The sequence below is a fragment of the Tachysurus fulvidraco genome, chromosome 13 (assembly GCF_022655615.1).
Source record: "Tachysurus fulvidraco isolate hzauxx_2018 chromosome 13, HZAU_PFXX_2.0, whole genome shotgun sequence".
Lineage (NCBI taxonomy): Eukaryota > Metazoa > Chordata > Actinopteri > Siluriformes > Bagridae > Tachysurus > Tachysurus fulvidraco.
The window spans coordinates 23646968-23663419 of NC_062530.1; the positions used below are offsets into that span (position 1 = coordinate 23646968).

Genomic DNA, 16452 nt, shown 5'->3' on the forward strand with positions numbered 1-16452 from the left:
GACATTGCAGGCTATCTTAGTGTAGTGTAGTAATGTTACCTAGTGTAGATGGACAGAAAATGAAGTATGTGATGAACTAACATGCAGAAAATAAGGGAGTTGGGGAATTGTTATCAGTGCTGCACAGTGATTTAACAGCATTTTAACATCTCAGGAAGCATCAATTTGGACCTCATGGCTCATGAGCTGATGGAAATTTTCATTGAAATGTCACTGTCATTGCCACAGAGGTAGTGACAGGTAATAGGGCTATTATGATGTGAACTTACAGAGCCTGGCATGAATGAAAATGAGTAAATGAAAATCTTCATCTGGGGAAAAGAAATCTCTGAAGATTAAAAAAGAAACTCAAATTTTAAACATCACCAAAGTGATACTTCTCAGACTTTCAAAACTTGAACAGTTTGGCTGGATAACGAGAAAGGAACTTATGATAGAAATGCATGGTACAGTAATAGTGCTGATTGTTGCTGTGCACTTTAAGAAAGAGATAACCCATGCAGAGAGACATGAACAGACAAATGTGTGCCAAATTGTACAAGAACATTACAGACCACACTGTAAAAGTGGGTCATTCACAATGAGACCTGCAAAATAACACAAAGGGGCAGATCAGCTATTGTTTCCAACACAAAACTCTGCTGTGTGGGCTGAAGAAGAAGATATACTGTAATGATGAAAAAGGTGAAAGCTATTTTTTCTGTCTGATCATTTTAGGGGAAATAAAAAGTAAAGGTTTGTTCTGCCTATGTTAAGGCCTTAATTGCTAGTGAACCCAAAAGTAGTTCAAGCTACAGTAGGTTAGCTGCAGATTAGCTGCTATAATGTTATATAATCTATTTGGTGCTATTACATATTAACTCAAACATCAGCAGTAGTAGACCACCCTTTAAACAAGATTTTTATCCAGGTCAATCCCTGGGCTTGGAAGTCCAAGACTACAGCGGGGACATTGTTCCGTCCATATTGCATAATCAAACATTCACGTTGACCTGAGCACCTTCAGTGATTGAGCTTGGTGAAATTGGTGGCTGTTCTGAGCTTTTCCAGAGTTGAGAAAAGCAAAGACAGTGTGTATCTATAATTCACTGAGTATAGAAGACCTCCTTGCCTCGTCTTTGTGAAAAAACATGCTGATACTTGAGAAGTGGAGGGCTTGACCTTATAAAATCCAGCTTTATCCACATAGGAACCACCTTACAAAATAAGCTTGTTGAGGCTGTAGAAGGTCTTTACCAAGCTCAATCTTTGAATACCTCATGTCACCATGAATATTTGGTATTTGGTATTTTGGCTTTCCAGTGATCCCCCCCCCCCCCCCCACACACACACACACACACACACACAAACCATGAAGAAATTCTCGGCAGCGTGATTGAGGTTGAGATGAGTGTTTGAATCATCAGTCTGATCTTTTACTTAATAAATGTAATGTTTAAACATTGACTCATATTGTATGAAGCCTAACCAGTGGATATGTTTTTCCAAGGTGGCTTTGCTTTTCTAACGAATGCAGGCTACTGCAAAGAAGACAGACGCTCACTTATAAACTTTTTGACCTGACCAGTGTCCAAAGCTTGGACCATCTGCTGTGCTCAAAACCATCAATATTTATCCAGGCAATAAATACAGACAGTGTGTTTAACTCCATTGTTAAATCTTTGTGCATGAATTAGCAAGCTATTTATCTTCACACTTGTTGTTTGAGTGAAACAGCAGTGAAAGCAGATTGTAAGCCCACACAGCAGACCTCAGCTCCTGAACCTTCTGATGTTCAGAAATGGCTCAACATCTCTGAATTCATCATTGAATATTAGTAGAGGAGAATGCAATGTTTCTAAGAGTCTTCCCGACTGTTTCCTGCAACTAATCTGCACCTCTGATTCACACCAACTGAGTCATAACAGCTCTGAATCACTGCTTTCTAGATACATGACACACTACTTTAGCAAGCACACCAACACACAATATGTCCGGCTCCTTCTGGAAGGCTCAGGGACACTTGGGCAGATCATATAGGCTGCAATCTATAAATGCTACTGAGGACAGTATTAGCATCTTGGCCTGTGGAGAAAGATCCTTCATGAATTTTTTTCCTATAACTTTGCATTTATAAACAGTGTCCTCTGCCCTTTCAGAGTTTCTCCAGCTCTTATATAATGACAAAGTCTTTACTTTAGTCTGTACCAGACTGATCAAATGATCTCTGATGAGCTAACCAGCATTTTTCTATCATGAGATTTTCTGGAGTCTGGCTGCCAGAAAAACTACATGAATTGTTCAGTAAAGTATGAGATTTTATTAATATTGAAATTAATTGGGACTAGAAATTTAAGCAAAGCGTTATAGTTGTAGAGCATGTTGTAGTTGGTATGGTGTTGTACTACTGATCGGAAGGTTGCAAGTTTAAATCCCAGGTACAACAAGCTGCCACAGCTGGGCCCCTGAGCAAGGCCCTTGACCCTCAATTGCTCAGTTGTATAAAATTCGATAAAAATGTAAGTTGCTCTGGATGAAGGCATCCGCCAAGCATAAATATATAAATGTTCACAGAAGATATGGGTATTTGGCCAAAGTATGCTAACATAACATATCCCTTTTCTACTTCTATGCTCTTTTTCCACAGCAAGATTAGCACTGTAGCTTGTTTCCGTGCTGCTTGTTGGATAAAAGAGATTTGAAATCATAGATATCTGCAAACTGCACAAAGCACACTGAGAACTTAGCTTGCTGAAGACCAGCCAATGTCGGCGAGCTCCATTGCTCGAGTAATCGTTAATTGAGAAGAAAAAATGTATGCGCCATTTTGTTCTGTCAAGGAAAGTTGTCAGGTTCAGCTGATGGGGAAAAATAGCAGCATGTCTGGCAGAGATAAATATAAAAAGATCTTTCTCTCGCTCTGTGTCTCACTCCATCTCTCTCTGTAGGATTGTTTTTTTATATCTTGGTAAGGACCAAATGAATTCTGAGATGCTATTCTGAAGTGACACTATATGCATAGATATATAATTTAGTCAAATATTCAAATTATATAGATATTTGGGGTTAGTTTTGCATGTGATTCAGTGTTAATTTGTGACTTCTATAAAAGCCCAAACAATAAGTGAAAAATCAACAATAGGAAAAGTTAGAATAGAAATAGAATTTCTCGTACCGTATCTGTATATAACTGTGGAGTTATCCAAATCCAACACGGTTCTGTAGTGAAGCATTTCTTAGCTGTGTAATCTTTATCTATAATCTATGTATAAACCTGGCACTGTGCTTTAAAGGAATTAATTAATTGCTTTGAACATTTGGCTGAAATTCACTTTATTCTTTATTCATATGAGCGGTGGGCTGGATATAACTGAGCTTCCACAAAGTCTCTCACTCTCAAAGATTTATGTTATTTATAGTTTGTGTGTGTATTTTTACCTGTGTGCTAATTTAACCTGATGAAATTACAGGGCTCTCAAGTTTTGAAGACCGGCAAGCGTGACATCTCCAAGCTGTAGTACTGTTACTGTTACTGTTACTGTTACTGTTACTGTTGCAGTAACAATCTGGATCGCTTGTATTAACTACCTTCTGACCAAGTCATACACAGAAGATGCTGCCAATCACTTTCCTGCTTGCTTTAAAAACATGCATTCTCTATAGTGGAGTCACTTGTATATTTTTTGCTCCACCTCTGAATAAATAAAACTGTAATAGCTTGACAACAGATCGATTAAACGTCACACAATAGGACACCCCCGATTAGCTGATTTCCCGCAGTTCTCAAGGGTGTGTGCAGTGCACAGAACATGCACAAGGGAATCCAAGATCGCAACCATTTGCCGTAGATTCAGTAAAATGCCGTTGTACGTACCGACATTGACATCTTTTGAGGTATCGGAATGCCAAAGAAGCTACTTAAAGTTTGCTGTTTTTTGGACATCTGTCACAGTATTAACCTCAATCTAAATCAATCTAAAATGGCGACTGTGCATTAACGCCCGTCAACGACGTCGAGCGTTTAGAGCATATTAACAGCACGCATTTTTTATTTTGGGGGTGCATGCGCACCTGCACAATAGTTGTGTGCATTTCTGTTCATTAACTCTGGTTCAATTGGTTACAGACTTAAGATACCATGAGCCTAGTTCAAGTATTTCATGAAGAAGGTCTTCAAACGTCATTGACTCAGCTGTCTGGACTGTCCCTAGGGGAAGTTCATTCCACCACCTCAGTGCCAGAACAGAAAAGAGTCTTGTAAGTTGTACACTTACTTCTTACCCTGCGAGATAGGGGGACCTATCGGGCATTACTGGTAGCTCTGAGGGTGTGCGGTGCGGTGCGAGGAGTGATGAGGGTTTGAGGTAAGAGTCCAATTTTGGCTTTGTAGATACAGTAAGCATCAGTGTTTTGCCAATGGAGGAGCACTGCAGTGGAGTGATGTGGAGAACTTAGGCAGGATAAAAACAAGTCGTGCAGCTACATTTTGGATCATTTGCAGAGGACAAATTGCGTAGTGCGAATTGCGTAGTGCGAATTGTGTTTACACTTTTATGCCCATCATGTGAATGTTGTTTGAAGTGGCAATAAAGAGCACAATGAAGTCTAGTAAGTATTAACTGCAGCTTGTTATTAACTAAGCTTTTAAAGCCAACTGTGCAATCCCTCTTCTTCGTGTGTAAAGGACCAGGGCATGGCATAATTTAGCCATCATTTGTGTGATGTGATGATCTTATCATGAACAGCTAACGGCACCGTTATGACCACAGGCCTCTGGTGCCCTTTCTGTTAGAACTGTAGAACACATTGTAAACACTTCTTCGTGTCCATCTACATCAATATACCATTGCTGTTTTGAGCACAAACGTGTATATATCGATTTATAGAATCGTGTTTGCTGTTGAAGGAAAATAATCAATGACTTTTTTGCAACTTCTTCTTTAAATGTTGAATAGACATCTACTTACAATAGTGAAAACACCATATCAACAATCACAGGTTTAGATTATGTGGCACATCCATCATACTGTAGAAGTCAGTGAGAATCACTTGTTACTATAGAAACCATATATTATTGGGATGAGCACGTTAATATAAAGCAGCTGCACTACTGTCAGAGCTGCTGTTGTAGATTATTAAGCCTTAAAGGACAATCCAATAAAACGGTGGTATGATTTTTATAACAGAATGACTTTGTAAGCTTGAGGAAAAAAGGCTGCTTACTTGCTGCCTTTGCACTTTCAGATATTTGTGTGTTAGAAGGCAGAGTTTCGATAACTGGAATTATACCCCTAGGGAAGCAAAAAAGTAATGTGATCCATCCTAAGATATCTACATGCACTATTCCTTCAGGAATGAATCAGATGTTCCTCATCAGAAATCTTTTCAACCTAGAAACAAATACCAATAACTTTCTGTATTTTTCTATTACCTATTCCCATTTACTTTTTTCTTTTTGTCGAAAATGACACCCAAAAACTTTTATTAAAGACTTTTGAAACAATATCCAGACTCTCAGACCAACAAAAGCAGTAGGTCATGTGTGGTGTGAAAAGATTCATCTAAAAACAATCCCCATGTACAGTTTCTGTCTCTGCTATTCTGGGAACCTCATTCAGACATTCACAGATTCATCCTGTCTTTAGGAGCATTGCTACCATGCTCTCGCTCTCTCTCTCTCTCTCTCTCTCTCTCTCTCTCTCTCTCTCTCTCTCTCTCTCTCTCTCTCTCTTGCTCTTTCTTTCTTTTTCTCTCTCTATCTTGCTCGCCCTCTCTTGGGCTCTCTCAAACATTCTCTACCTCTTTCTAATGCTCTCTCTCTCACACACACACTACCTCTCGCTCTCACTCTTGCTTTAACTTTCTCTCTCTCTTTCTCTCACTCTCTCTCTGTCTCTATCCTCTCACTCCCTTTCTCTCTCTCTCTCTCTCTCTCTCTCTCTCTCTCTCTCACACACACACACACACACACACACACAGACACACCCTCTGTCTCCCTCTCGTTCTTGTCTTCTTCCTCTCTCTCTCTCTCTCTCTCTCTCTCTCTCTCTCTCTCTCTCTCAAACACACACACACACACACACACACACACACACACACAGACACACCCTCTGTCTCCCTCTCGTTCTTGTCTTCTTCCTCTCTCTCTCTCTCTCTCTCTCTCTCTCATACACACACACACACACACACACACACACACACACACACACACACCCTCTGTCTCCCTCTCGTTCTTGTTTTCTTCCTCTCTCTCTCTCTCTCTCTCTCTCTCTCTCTCTCTCTCTCTCTCTCTCTCTCTCTCTCTCTAGGCTGGATAAGATTGAGATGAGATTTCGGCCATGGTATTAAAGTAGAAATGAGAAATGTGAAGAGGAGAGGGGTTTTCTCTTGTGATGTTATACATACAAAATGTACGGTATCCGTCTTAAAGATACATCGCAGTAACAGTAGAGAAGGAAAAAAGAGGTATGAGAAAGGAAGGAAAGACAGAACTAGATTCATTTTAATTAAGAGCACTTTGCAGCAATACTCATGAGTTCTCATCTTCAATGCTTATTCAGGCTGTATTTATGATTTCTGCTTGATGCACCAAGATCCAGAAGTAATTGCATGGGATCCTCATCCATTTACAGTACGCAGTTCTCACTTCAGGACTGACGGTGACTCAACTACAGAAACTGTAGGAGAAATCAAGCCTGCTGTTCCCCTGCTTTCAGAGCATGAGGAGAAATTAATGCCAGTTCTTCATTGTTGAAGGGAGTAAAGTTTAAAATTAAAAGAAAAAAGAAAAGGGAAAGCCAGAGAAAAGTGATGCTCTTCTTTGCCTCCTTAATGTGATCCATCCGGTGCTGAAAATCCCATTACATACAGATACAAAGGCAAACACATTCTAACTGACTTATAGCCTACAGGTGATGCAAAGGTTTACTAAAGACGTTTCAGTCAGGGCTTTGTTCATTTCAGAACAATCGAACAGCGACAGCTTTAATTCACCATTTCAGAATGCTAGTGGGACATTCTCTTTAAACAGTCTGGAACATGCCAGAAATAATGACTTATTGAAGCTTCTGATTGGCAAATATTCATCATTAAGAGTTAATTGAGTACAAACATGTGGCTTTATTTAAGGGTCAGTGTCTTGATGCCGTTGGGGAATCCAGAGAAACCCAGAGCCACTTACAAGCAATTTCTAAGCAACTACCAAAGCTACCACCACCATCTGTACAAACAATTGTATGCAAATATAAAAATCTTCAGATTACAAACCAACTCAGAAGAGAACCTAAACCTCAAGAGAACAACAAAATTAATTTACTGAGTTAGAGACAACATCTAGCAAAGAAAAAAGAGTGATACTTCAGCGCAGTCTGGAAGACTGGTAGAAAAAAGGCCAGACAGACATTTGCACTTGGACAAAAACCTTGGACAAAGACAGTGTTCTCTGGTCAGATGAAAGAAAAAATGTAATGTTGTTCTTTGGCTGCTCCCTGTTTGGACATGCAAGAGCAGACCATCCGATTCACACATGTTTGATTTTGGAACAGGTTTTACCCCTGATGCCCTTTCCGATCCCTAATTGGAACCTTCCAATTTTATCCATGTTTGGGACAAGCACTCAGAGTTAAGTTTAAACCCTTAGTGGCTGTGTTTGGTTTCCTTCCCAGGAATTGATCCCAGGCCACAGCGGTGAGAACGTAGGAGCTTTAGGTGCTAGATCACAAGGAGTGAAAAAAATATATATTTAAATGATTGGCGATAAATGATCAGCAATAAGTATGGCAGAAAATTGGTAAGGCTTTTTTAATCTGAAGAAGACCTTCCCAAGACCCTCTCAGGTCTCGGATACTCTCAGGTGGTCTCGGGGTTCACTGTGTCCTAGTGAACCTGTATTCATGCATTTATTGATAGACAATAAAATCATTTATGTAGGTCACTCTGGATAAGGGCTTCAGCCAAATGTTGTGAACGTAAACTCTCAAGCAGGGTGGTGACATAAACCCTGACCTGTTTCCATACCCTGACCTGTTTCCATACCCTGACCCGTTTCCATACCCTGACCCGTTTCCATACCCTGACCCGTTTCCATACATTGACCCGTTTCCATACCCTGACTTATTTTTTCAATCTATTTCTAATTAGTCATTATATAGAGAGCTGCTATATTTTATATATTATATATTAATCAACAGTGTTATGAGGCATGATTGTGGTATTATCTTTAATACAAATTGTCAGAAACTACTGGGACAAGTGAGGATTTTCCAGCTTTAAAATCCTTTGTAACTTTTTTTTTGCCCTTCTGTCCTCACGCACAATTAGTTTAAGGTCACGAGTTTTGTTTCAGTGTAATTTTAAGAGACCGATTCCCAGCATGTAGCAGCATGAGGATCAGAACTGTTATCTATGGCAGGAAAGAAAGTACACTCCCCTGAGCTTTTTACTTCATGTCTTTCTCCCGTCGTCTCAGTGTCCCCTCCCTAGAGGACAGGAAAATAACCAGGTTTAGTAGAATATAGACTGCTCTGAAGTGTCTCTGTATACTGTACACCGATGAGTCGCAGCTTACAGAAGTCCTTAAAGAGCATGAGTTATTATATGTTTCCTTTCTTTTTTGTTATGATCACGACTTAATTTTCTCGTGATCTCGATGTTTCACAACAAGCTGTTTTCTTGTGATCATGACGTAATTTTGTTACGATCTCACCATGACGAGCTGCTTCCTCGTGATCATGACTTAATTTTCTTGTTATCTTGACATAACAAATGTTGTTGTTGTATTTTTTGTAGAGATCACGACTTTTTTCTTCTGATCTGGACATAAGAACATGTCCTATAGGTAGTAAAGTCCCAGTAACGCAGCATCACGGATGATCGCATATGCGTTTACTTTAATCAGGGACTCATGCGACTGACGACTTCCACATAAGTGTTTGACCCTTGAGAAGTTCGCTGTGATGTCTGCATCTTTATCATCGAAGACAATACAGCGACCCTTCTGCGGTTAATCCAGCCACTGTTTCTGAAAGCACAGTTAAACTCACCACAAGTATATTGTAGAGGCGCAGCTTTTAGATACGGAGCATTAATAGCGCTGAAGGAGAAGCATTAAGTCGTTATCACGACAAAACAACTTTGGTTATGTGGAGATAATGAGAAAATAAAACAGAAAAATGTAATGCATTGCCAGTTAAGACTTCCGTACAGCTCGATATAATACACACAACAAGCTTCCGCATGACTGCCTGCAACGGAGGAACTATTAAAGAGAATAAAAGAATAAATAATCAATTAGTTGCATGTAAAATCAGATGATTTACTGAGAGAGATGAAGATACAAAGGTTAAGAATATGAGTGAATGATGATTATCAGCTGTAAAATTTCCTTTAAAGCTTCCTTCTAGGTGTGAGTGATTTTTACCCTTTTCTCAAGAATAATAATAAAAGAAAAAGAAAAAAAAGCAGTGTAATAAAAGTAGAAAAAACCTACAGGCCTGTCCAGGAGCGAGGCTCATGGATGCGTGTTCGGGTTCAGGGCCTGGAGGCGTAAAATGAAGAAATAATTTCACTGACAGTAATGAAGAAGAAAGTGAATTATACATTCATCCCCTGAGCGTGAATAATATTTCTCTCATCAACAGGATTAAGAAGCGTAAAATGAAAAAGATGAGAGCGAGAGGTGCAGAAAGACTTTTAAGTAGAAGTCACCTGTCACGGTGTTCCTCATTAATTAGTCAGGTTGAGGAGGAAAAAACCCACAATGAGCGGCACTAAGAAAGAAGTATAAATAGAGAAGCACTAATGAACTCCCTCCTTTATTCTCACTGCAGAGAAGGAAAAAGAAAAAAATGGCTTTGCTTGATCAGGTTCTCCATACCACCGCTCTCTCTATCTCTATCTTTCTCTCTCATTCTCTCTTTCACTCTCTCTCTCTCACACACAGTTGAATTTTTCTTTTCAGTGTATCAGGCACTCTATACTTATTAGGTATGAAAGGCTCTGCATTTTTATGAAAGGCATTTGTATTTTTAATACAAATCGATTATTTGTATTAAAAATAAATGTACATCTCTATCTATTCACTTAAACATTCTGTTTCTGTTTGTCATTTTTAAAGAAGACCTGCTGTCAGTTAAATCATGAAATAAAAATCTGTGAAATCCTGTGAACTCAGTTAGCTAATGTACCTGCAGCTAAATATGATTGGGATCTGAAAAAAAAAAAATAGGGAGCATATTTAAAAAAGCTATAGCTATGGCCTTATTTAATTATTCATAACTTTATCAGCTTTGCTACAATATTTTTTCAGGTTCTTGGTATATGACCTTGAACTACTGTATATTGCTGGCTATGCTTCTAAACCACAATCCACCAGTCGATGGTTCTTGAGGAACTTTTAATGACTGTATAGTATGTAGAACCTTGTGCTTCAGAGGTTTGTGTAGAGCCCTAACTACAGTACTATATAACTACTATATACTATGTACAATAAACCCTAAATAGAGGGTTTGTGATTCAGAAACAGCTCCAAGTGTGATGAACTTCTTTAGAAGAACTTTGTAGATGTGACAATCTCCCCTGCTATGCCTCCTTCTAACCACCAGGGGGAGCCCTCTTTAGAATATTGACTCTATATATGGCAAGCTCTCACTTCAGCTCTTTCTGAACTATTTATAGCCTGCTACATACCAAGCTGTTTATTGTTTGTTTCCTGTTGCTTTCCCATGTCCCTGAGTTTTGCCATCTTTTTCTCTTGCCCGTTACTTGGATTGTGTTTTGGATTTTGATTACTTTTTCTCTGCCTGTTTGGTTTTGCAACTGTGCCTCTCTCTTGTGTGTTTTTTAATTGCAATTAAACTCTGCAGATACATTCTTTAACTTCAGCATATGGGGGGGGGGGGTGTTTCCATTACAGTAGGAACTTTTATAGATAATATAACTACAATTACAAAATGACGGGAGGGGGGGCACGGTGGCTTAGTGGTTAGCACGTTCGCCTCACACCTTCAGGGTTGGGGTCCGATTTTCCCACCTCCGAATTGTGTGTGTGTGGAGTTTGCATGTTCTCCCCGTGCCTCGGGGGTTTCCTCCGGGTACTCCGGTTTCCTTCCCCGGTCTAAAGACATGCATGGTAGGTTGATTGGCATCTCTGGAATATTGTCCGTAGTGTGTGAGTGTCTGAGTGAATGAGAGTGTGTGTGCCCTGTGATGGGTTGGCACTCCGTCCAGGGTGTATCCTGCCTCGATGCCCGATGACGCCTGGCACAGGCTCCCCGTGACCCGAGTAGTTCGGATAAGCGGTAGAAAATGAATGAATGAATGACAAAATGACATAATTCGTTGTTGCACTAAATACAGTAACACAGTTAGCTTTTACCCCCAAAACCTATAACATTCATTCATGTGTCTCATTATTCATGGTGGCTGTCACACTGTCCAATCACATCCTTGCTTTTAAAGCAGATTATATGTATACACACTATCAAACACACACAAACAAACACACACTGGAAATTATATAGACAACGAGGGGATGAATTGGAAAAGGTGGGCAAGGTCATGATGTCCAACCCGGTTAATGTTCACTTCTGGGAAAAACAAGAAATGAAATGCAGATGAAAAGCAGATTAAAAATGAAATGAACATCACTGCAGTACAAAAGACACTATTTACATTTATATTATTTATTGTCCAGTTTAACCAAAATAAGGATGAGGTTCACTTCAAAATCTGGTCCCTCTCAAGGTTTCTTCTTCATATCATCTCAGGGAGTTTTTCCTCACCATCGTCGTGTCATGCTTGTTCATTAGAAATAAATGTTATACAGTAGATAAATAGATAAATTTAACCTTAAAATTTACAAATGTTATTCCGTTTCTATACTACTCTAAAGCTGCTTTGAGACCATGTCTATTGTTAAAAGAGTTATAAAAATACATTGAATGGAATTGAATTGAATTGAATCCTTTTTCCAACAGCACAATGTATGATTTTCATATGATGATGATGGATGAGGAATCAGAAAGACGTTTTTGTGGTAAAATGCATGTTGTACTGTAGTTTCAGCAACAACGCTAGGATAAACATCCACATCCATCTTCATACAGTACCTTTGGATCTCCTCTACTGAGTAGGAGGATTAAGAGACCCAAATCCAGCCCCAAATCTTGTAGTACATTCATGCCAAATACCAAATCCTTCAAAATTAGCATCTCAGAACACGTGCCACATCAAGCCAGACAGCTGCTTCAGAGCTGGAAATGATAATACAGCAAATAGCTCTGGTGTGAGAGGAATAACTGACTAACAGATGTGTTATTACTGGAAAGTTTATAATTCATTCATTCATTCATTTTCTACCGCTTATCCAAACTACCTCGGGTCACGGGGAGCCTGTGCCTATCTCAGGCGTCATCGGGCATCAAGGCAGGATACACCCTGGACAGAGTGCCAACCCATCGCAGGGCACACACACTCTCATTCACTCACACATTCAACTTTCCAGAGATGCCAATCGACCTACCATGCATGTCTTTGGACCAGGGGAGGAAACCGGAGCACCCGGAGGAAACCCCCAAGGCACGGGGAGAACATGCAAACTCCACACACACAAGGCGGAGGTGGGAATCGAACCCGCAACCCTGGAGGTGTGAGGCAAACGTGCTAACCACTAAGCCACCATGTGTCCCACCTAGTTTACAGTATATTTTTATTTATTAATTTTCTTTTTGTATTTTGTAGATACAAAATACCGTTTGTTTTTTATTTTTTGGTCATTTTTGTCAGTCTGAAGGATTGTAATTCAGCCCTGAGTTCAATTAGAGCAGGAAAAAAGCCCCTCTTGTGTTTTATCTTTAGTTAGCAAGTGTCGGGAGCAGCGCCTGTGGTGTAGTGGGACAGTGGCTCTAGCGATGGTGCTCGAATCACAAGGTCTTTGCACTCCATCCTCCACAATCTCTATAGGCCTATTTTTTCTTTATGAATAATAATCACCGAAGTGGTTTTACTCTGTTTCTCTAAACATGATAGCTGCTGTCTGAAAATTTCTGTTGGACAAAAGGTTTAAACGTCTTACACTCACACACTTTATACACCAGGGACTTGTGCCTCCACGGTAACAAAAAAACAAACCCAAATGTGATGATAGCAGACAGACTGGGGTTTTAATTTACAAAAGACAAAAAAAATTACAAAGGACATACACAGGGAAACACTAGGAAGAAAACTAAGCAACAACAATTAAAAAAAACAGGATAATGGGAAGAAAAGAGGCAAATAATACACGTAAGACAACCGGTATAAATGGGGAAGCAATTAGAGAAGCATAAGGGACAGGTGCTTAATTTTCATTTTGCTTTTTAAATAAATGGACTTCTGATTTTGCATCTGCCTCCGGCCCTGTAACGTGACACAAATAACCACACTTCACAACCACGGTGAGCAGAAACGCATCTCCGAATGCACAACGCACAGAACCTTGAGACAGATGCACAAGCTACAAGTAAAAGAGGCAAAAAGGCTACAAAAGGCTACGGTGGCTACAGCTCATCATAACCTAACACCTTAAAAGTTCCGATAAATGTGGAGTTAGAAAGAGCTGAAGAATCCACAGCTTAATACGTTTCAGTAATAATCACGTGCTATAATTACTCACATTACTTTAGCTTCATTGCTTTATAAGTGCAATCTACACCAACACTAGTCAAAGCATACTGTTTGTCTCTGAAATTTGATCCCAGTCTAATATACGCCTGTTAAGCTTCTCATTTTCTGCATCATTGTAACACTGAATCCAAAGCCGCTTCTCTTGTCGTCTTTTCAGATGTGTTTCGAGCGTTAATTATCCCACGGTCTGTTACACACACCAGTGCGTATCAGCAGGGTGGTTTTCCCTGTTTCACGGCCCGTCACTACTGAAGGATGATTAAATATGGAATTGTTTCTCTCTCTGGAGGGTAACGCTCCTCTTCATATATACAGTATATACAGTACAAATACTAATAATAATATCCAAATACTTCGATCTGAATCTGGAGCTGGATTTAAACCCGAATTGTCTGTGGTAGAACCTGAAACTTTTCTTTTTTTTATGTCCATGTTGTCTCAAGATACACTGAAAAAATCAAGAAAAAAGCAGAGAAAATAAGAAATAACATTGTCTGCATGCTGTGTTCCTCTCCATCTCAGATAAGTCTCTTCAGTTCATAAATGGTCTCAGGTGGAGATAGCAAGAACGTGGAATCTTTTCCACGTTCTTTCTATCTGCGAGTCCGTGACATCCGTGTGGACATCACGGACTCGCCTGTTTGTTTATGGACATTTTCCTGCCAGAACACAAGAGGGCGGTATGTCAGGGTTTTGTTTAATTTCCCATGTGCTTCTGTTTCCGTATTGTGTCTACACAAAACAGTCTTTTCCCTGCCCGACCCTCCTCCCTTTCCCCACCTCTACACACCTGTACCCTATGTTACACTAATAACCCTCTCTATATATACCTGCTGTCTTGTGCTTGCTGTTTGCTGTGTCGTTGTCATTTGTCTCTTGGTATAAAGTGCTTTGTTTCCTGGTTTGTGATTGTTATTTTGCATTTCAGTTGCCTAGTCTTTCTTAGTGTTTCCATGTGTTTGTAGTTTTGTTATTTTTCTTAACAAATCAAATTTTCGTTCTATTATCCCTGCATTTGTGTCTGACTTGTTTGTATGTTTGGTTTAGAACTGTTTAAAAGCCCCCCGTTTCAGCTCGTACATTGGAAGGCAATTGTTTAGGTTTTTTTTGTGTAAAGAATTACACAATGGCTAGTTTTTGATTTTGTATTCAACATGAATCTTGCTTAGCCTACAGCCTTGACCTTTCAGCAAATCCCCTAAACCCTGATCGCTTGTTTGTTGATGTTAATTTGGATATTTTGCTATTTTGGGTCTGTTCCTCTTAAATCGACCTGCACTTGCATCCCCTCTCCAGAGTCTGGCGACTAATCATGCAATTAGTAATAAAAAGTAATTTAAACATTACACAAACCTAATGCATTAAAGAATTAAGTTTGTAATCGAGGAACTGAAGAAACATTATGGCCAGGAATCTTGAGCCTGGAGTCTTTTATCTAATCTTCACAGAATTTAGAAAATCTCACTATATATTTTCTTCCTACTCTGACTGAAGTCACAGCTCTACATAACGCGTGTGCACAGAAAACGATTGGCTGCTTGTTACGTTGTTCTTTTGCTAGTTTCAACAATATCTCAGCATTAACATCTAAATATAGTTGAGTCGTTGGAAATCAATGTGCGACAGCCTTTCAAGCGCAGACGCTCTTCCACCTGTGGGAAAACGAAGAACCCGAGCGCTGAAGCTCCTCGGCCTTGCTGCTAATTTCACCAAAGGTTAGACGCTTTCTATTGATGTCAGCGCTATGAATATTTGAAAGGACTCTTACGGCTACCGGAAAGCGAGCACCAGCATAGTTTCTGAATGTGGTGTTTGTTTGTGTTTGTGTCCATGCCACACACAGCATCATTCACCCTATTTTTCCCTCTAATTCAGTGGCTCAAATGTCACACAGAATGGTGTAAATATGCCAGGATTATCCAGGGAGCCTTGAGGGAAATGCATCCTTCTTTCTGTTTATTTTACATTTAAAACCCCACTCAACAGCATCAAAGTGGTAAAATTAGAGTAATGCAAATCTTGGAGGTGGAGGAAGTGAAAGATTCAGCTTTGCATATACAGAGATATCTGTAACATATATTAATGTGTTGTACTGTGAGAATTTGACCTGAACATACTGTAAGTCTGGGGATAAACAGTGAAATTCCCAGCAGTTTCTGCAACATTCAGCAGTTTCGTTCCAAACCTCTCAGGCTGTGTAAGTTAGCACACAAACATAGCAGACATAACACACAGGAGGTCTAAGCACAGTGTTTTTGTGCCTGGTCTGTCAGTACAATAATTACACGTTCTGCTATGTTATGTATATAATACAGCTTTACAGTGTGGTGTCACAGTGTGTGTGAGGGACAAACTGTGACCTTCACTTCCTGATAAGTGCCTGGATTGTTGTTAAAGAGCATGCATTAATGTTTATGTTTCTGATTGCAGAGTAGAGTTTATGCTGTTATATTAAGTGCATTATCTGAAGCGTTTTACAGTTACTAAAGTGCAGAAAATTGAGTGTGACCTCAGCGTGTGTGTGTGTGTGTGTGTGTGTGTGTGTGTGTGTGTGTGTGTGTGTGTGTGTGTGTGTGTGTGTGTGTGTGTGTGTGTGTGTGTGTGTGTATGTGTGTGTGTGTATGTGTGTGTGTGTGTGTGTGTGTGTGTGTGTGTGTGTGTGTGTGTGTGTGTGTCTTCACAAATGATGGACTCTGAGCTTCTGACTCATATAATTACTACTTACTTACACAGGATATGTGTGTGTGTGTGTGTGTGTGTGTGTGTGTGTGTGTGTGTGTGTGTGTGTGTGTGTGTGTGTGTGTGTGTGTG

General features: G+C 39.8%; 1 protein-coding gene across 1 annotated transcript in view; it reads left to right on the forward strand.

The window, feature by feature from the left end:
• Positions 1-16452, forward strand: part of LOC113652280 (carbohydrate sulfotransferase 8-like) — a 76029-nt gene that overhangs the window by 48261 nt on the left and 11316 nt on the right. The window lies entirely within an intron of this gene.